Below are 7,500 nucleotides of genomic sequence, written 5' to 3' on the forward strand. Positions count from 1 at the left end.
TCACGCCGGCTTGTACGATGACGTAGGCGGAGGCAGAGCGCAACAGCGACCCCTTGGCGACAAGCGCGATCTCCGCGGAGAGCACGTCTACTCGCCGAGGGAGAGCACGTCTACTCGCCGAGGGAGAGCACGTCTACTCGCCCAGGGAGAGCACGTCTACTCGCCCAGGGAGAGCACGTCTACTCGCCCAGGGAGAGCACGTCTACTCGCCCAGGGAGAGCACGTCTACTCGCCCAGGGAGAGCACGTCTACTCGCCCAGGGAGAGCACGTCTACTCGCCCAGGGAGAGCACGTCTACTCGCCCAGGGAGAGCACGTCTACTCGCCCAGGGAGAGCACGTCTACTCGCCCAGGGAGAGCACGTCTACTCGCCGAGGGAGAGCACGTCTACTCGCCCAGGGAGAGCACGTCTACTCGCCGAGGGAGAGCACGTCTACTCGCCCAGGGAGAGCACGTCTACTCGCCCAGGGAGAGCACGTCTACTCGCCGAGGGAGAGCACGTCTACTCGCCGAGGGAGAGCACGTCTACTCGCCGAGGGAGAGCACGTCTACTCGCCGAGGGAGAGCACGTCTACTCGCCGAGGGAGAGCACGTCTACCTCCCGCCTGAGGGAGAGCACGGGGGGGGGGGGGACAAAGACAGGCGGCAGCAGCTTCGGTGAACGTCACCCGGGAGGCGACCGGGGCTGTCCCGGGGCAGTCCCGGGAAGCCGGCGTCCGACACAGGGAACCGTCAGCTGCCGGACCGGGGCGAATCCCCGCGGCCACGGCAGGGGTGGGGGCTCGAAGACAGCCGGCAGCCGCTTCGGTGAACGTCACCCGGGAGGAGACTGGGGCCCTCCCGGGACCGTCCCGGGAAGACGACGTTCGGCACGAGATCCCGGCCGCGGCCGGACCGGCTCGAAGCCTCGCGGTCCCGGCAGCAGCCGGAGCCGCTCGCCGCCTCGGGCTCCCGGCCCCCTACAGATCCGGCGACTCGTTCGCGGGCGGCGGGGGGAGGCAGTGGAGGGGGTGCGGGGAGAAGCGGCAGCGGAGGCGGAGGGGGGGGGGCTCGAAGACAGCCGGCAGCCGCTTCGGTGAACGTCACCCAGGAGGCGATCGGGGCCGTCCCGGGGCCGTCCCGGGATGCCGGCTTCCGGCACGGGGTCCCGGCCGCGGCCGGACCGGCTCGTATCCCCGCGGCTCCGGCAGGGGGGGGGGGGGCTCGAAGACAGCCGGCAGTCGCCTCGGTGAACGTCACCCGGCCGGCGACCGCGGCCGTTCCGGGGCCGTCCCGGGAAGCCTGCAACAGGCACGGGGTCCCAGCCGCGGCCGGACCGACTCGAAGCCCCGCGGCCCCGGCACGGGGGAGGCCCAAAGACTGGCGGCAGCCGCTTCGCTGAACGTCACCCGGCCGGCGACCGGGGCCGTCCCGGGGCCGTCCCGGGATGCCGGCATCCGGCACGGGGTCCCGGCCGCGGCCGGAGCGGCTCGAATCCCCGCGGTCCCGGCAGCAGCCGGAGCCGCTCGCCGTTCGGGCTCCCGGCACCCTACGGATCCGGCGACTCGTTCGCCGGCGGCGGGGGGAGGCAGTGAAGGAGGTGCGGGCAGAAGCGGCAGCGGAGGCGGAGGGGGGGGGGGGGCTCGAAGACAGCCGGCAGCCGCTTCGGAGAACGTCACCCGGCCGGCGACCGCGGCCGTTCCGGGGCCGTCCCGGGAAGCCTGCGACAGGCACGGGGTCCCGGCCTCGGCCGGACCCGCACTGGGTGCCGCCGCCTCGGGCTCTCGGGACGGTATGGATCCGCCGACTCGTTCGCCGGCGGCGGGGGGAGGCAGTGGAGGGGGTGCGGGGAGAAGCGGCAGCGGAGGCGGAGGGGGGGGGGGCTCGAAGACAGCCGGCAGCCGCTTCGGTGAACGTCACCCGGCCGGCGACCGGGGCCGTCCCGGGGCCGTCCGGGGATGCCGGCTTCCGGCACGGGGTCCCGGCCGCGGCCGGACCGGCTCGAATCCCCGCGGTCCCGGCAGCAGCCGGAGCCGCTCGCCGTTCGGGCTCCCGGCACCCTACAGATCCGGCGACTCGTTCGCGGGCGGCGGGGGGAGGCAGTGGAGGGGGTGCGGGCAGAAGCGGCCGCGGAGGCGGAGGGGGGGGGGGGCTCGAAGACAGCCGGCAGCTGCTTCGGTGAACGTCACCCGGGAGGCGACCGGGACCGGCCCGGGAAGCCATCGTCCGGCCCCCGGATCCCGGCCGCGGCCGGACCGGCTCGAAGCCCCGCGGCCCCGGCACGGGGGAGGCCCAAAGACTGGCGGCAGCCGCTTCGCTGAACGTCACCCGGCCGGCGACCGGGGCCGTCCCGGGGCCGTCCCGGGATGCCGGCTTCCGGCACGGGGGTCCCGGCCGCGGCCGGACCGGCTCGAATCCCCGCGGTCCCGGCAGCAGCCGGAGCCGCTCGCCGTTCGGGCTCCCGGCACCCTACGGATCCGCCGACTCGTTCGCCGGCGGCGGGGGGAGGCAGTGGAGGGGGTGCGGGCAGAAGCGGCAGCGGAGGCGGAGGGGGGGGGGGCTCGAAGACAGCCGGCAGCCGCTTCGGTGAACGTCACCCGGCCGGCGACCGGGGGCCGTCCCGGGGCCGTCCGGGGATGCCGGCTTCCGGCACGGGGGTCCCGGCCGCGGCCGGAGCGGCTCGAATCCCCGCGGTCCCGGCAGCAGCCGGAGCCGCTCGCCGTTCGGGCTCCCGGCACCCTACAGATCCGGCGACTCGTTCGCCGGCGGCGGGGGGAGGCAGTGGAGGGGGTGCGGGGAGAAGCGGCAGCGGAGGCGGAGGGGGGGGGGGGGCTCGAAGACAGCCGGCAGCCGCTTCGGTGAACGTCACCCGGCCGGCGACCGGGGCCGTCCCGGGGCCGTCCGGGGATGCCGGCTTCCGGCACGGGGTCCCGGCCGCGGCCGGAGCGGCTCGAATCCCCGCGGTCCCGGCAGCAGCCGGAGCCGCTCGCCGTTCGGGCTCCCGGCACCCTACAGATCCGGCGACTCGTTCGCCGGCGGCGGGGGGAGGCAGTGGAGGGGGTGCGGGGAGAAGCGGCAGCGGAGGCGGAGGGGGGGGGGGGGCTCGAAGACAGCCGGCAGCCGCTTCGGTGAACGTCACCCGGGAGGCGACCGGGACCGGCCCGGGAAGCCATCGTCCGGCCCGGGATCCCGGCCGCGGCCGGACCGGCTCGAATCCCCGCGGCCCCGGCACGGGGGAGGCCCAAAGACTGGCGGCAGCCGCTTCGCTGAACGTCACCCGGCCGGCGACCGGGGCCGTCCCGGGGCCGTCCCGGGATGCCGGCTTCCGGCACGGGGTCCCGGCCGCGGCCGGACCGGCTCGAATCCCCCCGGTCCCGGCAGCAGCCGGAGCCGCTCGCCGTTCGGGCTCCCGGCACCCTACGGATCCGGCGACTCGTTCGCCGGCGGCGGGGGGAGGCAGTGGAGGCGGTGCGGGGAGAAGCGGCAGCGGAGGCGGAGGGGGGGCGGGGGGGACGATAGTGGCGGGGGGCGGGGGGTGCTCGAAGGCAGCCGGCAGCCGGTTCGGTGAACATTCGCCGGGGCGGGGGGGCGACCTGTCCGTGCCCGGGGCAGCCCCGGGAAGCCGGCAGCCAGCACGGGGTCCCGGCAGCACCTGTTCCCTGCCCTGGGACTTGCCGTGCCCGGCGGCCGGTTGCCGGGTGGGGGGGAGCGATGAGAGGCGGGGCGCAGCGGCCGGGGGCAGCGCCGGGCCGCAGCGGGGGGCTGGGCGGGTGGGGTAGGCGTCGAGCGGCAAGCCCTCGGCTGCAGCGAATGTTCGGCGGTGCGGGGCGGGGGGGGGACGGGACGACACGTTGGGGGCGCCGAGTCCGAGCCACCCCCGGCCCCAGGGGCGGCCGGAGGGGGAGGCCGGTGCCTGGCCCTGGGAGCTGCTGGGCGCCGGATGGCCGAGGGTGCGTCAGAAGCCGCCCGAGCGGTCGAGCAGGTCCTCCAGAAAGGCCTAGGGTGGCTTCGAGGGCCCCGGGAGCAGTCGAGGGAGGCCTCCAGGCAGGTCTGGAGTGGATGGGAGGCCTTCCAAAGCAGACAAGGGAGCCTGCAGAGCGTGCGGGGGAGGCTTCTGGTGCGGCCTGGGGTGGGACGGAAGCCTGCAGAGCGTGCGGGGGAGGCTTCTGGTGCGGCCTGGGGTGGCTGAGAAGCCTGCAGAGCGTGCGGGAGAGGCTTCTGTTGGGGCCTGGGGTGGCTGAGAAGCCTGCAGAGCGTGCGGGGGAGGCTTCTGCTGCGGCCTGGGGTGGCTGAGAAGCCTGCAGAGCGTGCGGGGGAGGCTTCTGCTGCGGCCTGGGGTGGCTGAGAAGCCTGCAGAGCGTGCGGGGGAGGCTTCTGCTGCGGCCTGGGGTGGCTGAGAAGCCTGCAGAGCGTGCGGGGGAGGCTTCTGGTGCGGCCTGGGGTGGGACGGAAGCCTGCAGAGCGTGCGGGGGAGGCTTCTGGTGCGGCCTGGGGTGGGACGGAAGCCTGCAGAGCGTGCGGGGGAGGCTTCTGGTGCGGCCTGGGGTGGGTCGGAAGCCTGCAGAGCGTGCGGGAGAGGCTTCTGCTGCGGCCTGGGGTGGGTCGGAAGCCTGCAGAGCGTGCGGGAGAGGCTTCTGTTGGGGCCTGGGGTGGCTGAGAAGCCTGCAGAGCGTGCGGGGGAGGCTTCTGCTGCGGCCTGGGGTGGCTGAGAAGCCTGCAGAGCGTGCGGGGGAGGCTTCTGCTGCGGCCTGGGGTGGCTGAGAAGCCTGCAGAGCGTGCGGGGGAGGCTTCTGGTGCGGCCTGGGGTGGCTGAGAAGCCTGCAGAGCGTGCGGGGGAGGCTTCTGGTGCGGCCTGGGGTGGGACGGAAGCCTGCAGAGCGTGCGGGGGAGGCTTCTGGTGCGGCCTGGGGTGGGTCGGAAGCCTGCAGAGCGTGCGGGAGAGGCTTCTGTTGGGGCCTGGGGTGGCTGAGAAGCCTGCAGAGCGTGCGGGGGGAGGCTTCTGCTGCGGCCTGGGGTGGCTGAGAAGCCTGCAGAGCGTGCGGGGGAGGCTTCTGCTGCGGCCTGGGGTGGCTGAGAAGCCTGCAGAGCGTGCGGGGGAGGCTTCTGCTGCGGCCTGGGGTGGCTGAGAAGCCTGCAGAGCGTGCGGGGGAGGCTTCTGGTGCGGCCTGGGGTGGCTGAGAAGCCTGCAGAGCGTGCGGGGGAGGCTTCTGGTGCGGCCTGGGGTGGCTGAGAAGCCTGCAGAGCGTGCGGGGGAGGCTTCTGGTGCGGCCTGGGGTGGGACGGAAGCCTGCAGAGCATGCGGGGGGAGGCTTCTGGTGCGGCCTGGGGTGGGACGGAAGCCTGCAGAGCGTGCGGGGGGAGGCTTCTGGTGCGGCCTGGGGTGGGTCGGAAGCCTGCAGAGCGTGCGGGAGAGGCTTCTGCTGCGGCCTGGGGTGGGTGGGAAGCCTGCAGAGCGTGCGGGGGAGGCTTCTGGTGCGGCCTGGGGTGGCTGAGAAGCCTGAAGAGCGTGCGGGGGAGGCTTCTGGTGCGGCCTGGGGTGGGCTGAGAAGCCTGAAGAGCGTGCGGGAGAGGCTTCTGGTGCGGCCTGGGGTGGCTGAGAAGCCTGCAGAGCGTGCGGGGGAGGCTTCTGGTGCGGCCTGGGGTGGCTGAGAAGCCTGAAGAGCGTGCGGGAGAGGCTTCTGCTGCGGCCTGGGGTGGCTGAGAAGCCTGCAGGGCGTGCGGGGAGAGGCTTCTGCTGCGGCCTGGGGTGGCTGAGAAGCCTGCAGAGCGTGCGGGAGAGGCTTCTGGTGCGGCCTGGGGTGGGTCGGAAGCCTGCAGAGCGTGCGGGAGAGGCTTCTGCTGCGGCCTGGGGTGGGTCGGAAGCCTGCAGAGCGTGCGGGGGAGGCTTCTGCTGCGGCCTGGGGTCTCTGGGTGGCCTCTAGAGAGGTGCAAAAGACCCTCTGGGTTGGGCTGGGGTGGCTCTTGGACCCCTGCCACACAGTGGAGAGCGGCCTCCGGCCCGCCACCTGTGTCCCTGTGTGCCTGAGTGCCTGTGTCCCTGTGTCCCTGTGTCCCTGAGTGCCTGAGTGCCTGAGTGCCTGTGTCCCTGTGTCCCTGTGTCCCTGTGTCCCTGTGTGCCTGAGTGCCTGTGTCCCTGTGTCCCTGTGTCCCTGTGTCCCTGAGTGCCTGAGTGCCTGAGTGCCTGTGTCCCTGTGTCCTTGTGTCCCTGTGTCCCTGTGTCCCTGTGTGCCTGAGTGCCTGTGTCCCTGTGTCCCTGTCTGTGTACCTGTGTGCGAGAGTGTCCGGCACGCCACCCAGCGGCGGCGGGCAAGCAGGTAGGCGGGTGGGCGGGCCGGCGAGGGCCAGTGTGAGTTTGGGGGGTGGGAGGGGAGGCGGGCAGCTGGAAGCGTCAGAGGAGGGGGCGTGGCTCCGGCTGGCCCCGGGAGCAGGTTCCCGGGACCGGGACCGGCTGGACCCGGCGAGTGGTTGATCCCGGGGCGGGGGGCAGAGGCGGCGGGAAGCGGCAGCTGCGTGTGCGGCGGGGGGGTGGAGGGCGAACCGCGGCGGGAAGCGGATGCTTCAGAGCAGGTTACGGGGGCGGGGACGGACGACACCACCTGTCCCCGCCCCGGGACGGGCTGGACCCGGCGCCCTGGACCCGGCGCCGTGTACCCGCCGCCGCCCCCGCCGCCGCCCCCCTCCGCCACCCCGGGACCCCGACGTTTTTTTGGCGCCCGCGCCTTTTTTTGCTCCCCGCCTGCCCGCGCTGCCCCGGGCCCTCCCCCGGGGCGGGGCGGGAGGGAGGGAGGGACGGACGGACGGGTAGCCGGGGATCTCCGAGCGCGCGCCACCAGACCGAGGCGGGTCCCGGCGGCGGCGGCGGCGGCGGCGGCGGCGGCGGCGGCAGCAGCAAGCGACGGCGGGGGGGGCAGGCTAGGGAGAGAGGGGGAGCGGCATGCGGTAGGGCTGGGGGGTTTGTTTCGGGGGGGGAGGGGTGGGGGGGGGGTGGCAGCGGTCAGCGAGAGCGGGGAGAGGGGGAGCGGCATGCGGTAGGGCTGGGGTGTTTTTGGGGTGGGGGGCGTTGGGGGGATTAGCGGGCGGGCGGGCAGCCCAGCCAAGCGGCAAGCCGGGGGGCGGGCGAGGGCGGCTTTAGGGCCGGAGGAGCGGAGCGCAACCTCCCCCGTGCAGGCTACAGCGTGGAGAGCAGCAAGTTTTTGGGGACGGGGGACGACGGACGGGAGGGGCAGCGGCGAGAGGCTAGCTGCGGCAAGGGGCACCGGCACGGCCGCCCTAACAGCGCCGCCTCGGTCGCAGGGGTTAGAGAGCAGCCGGGCAGCCCGCGTCGCGATCCCCCCTCCAGGGGACAATGTGGGAAGGGGAAGCCGCGGCGGCTTTGGCGGGGGGTGCCCAGCTGCTAGCGGCTTCGGGGGGCAGTTAGCGGCGGCGGGGCGGGGGGAGATGGGTCGCGGCAGCGGCAAGAGATAACGGCGGGCGGGGGGGGCTCCGTGCAAAGCGGGTAACGGGAGCCGGGGGGTGTGGGGAG

The sequence above is a fragment of the Melanerpes formicivorus genome, unplaced genomic scaffold, assembly GCF_026170545.1.
Source record: "Melanerpes formicivorus ecotype bairdi unplaced genomic scaffold, bMelFor1.0.p_v2 SCAF_920, whole genome shotgun sequence".
Taxonomy (NCBI): Eukaryota; Metazoa; Chordata; class Aves; order Piciformes; family Picidae; genus Melanerpes; species Melanerpes formicivorus.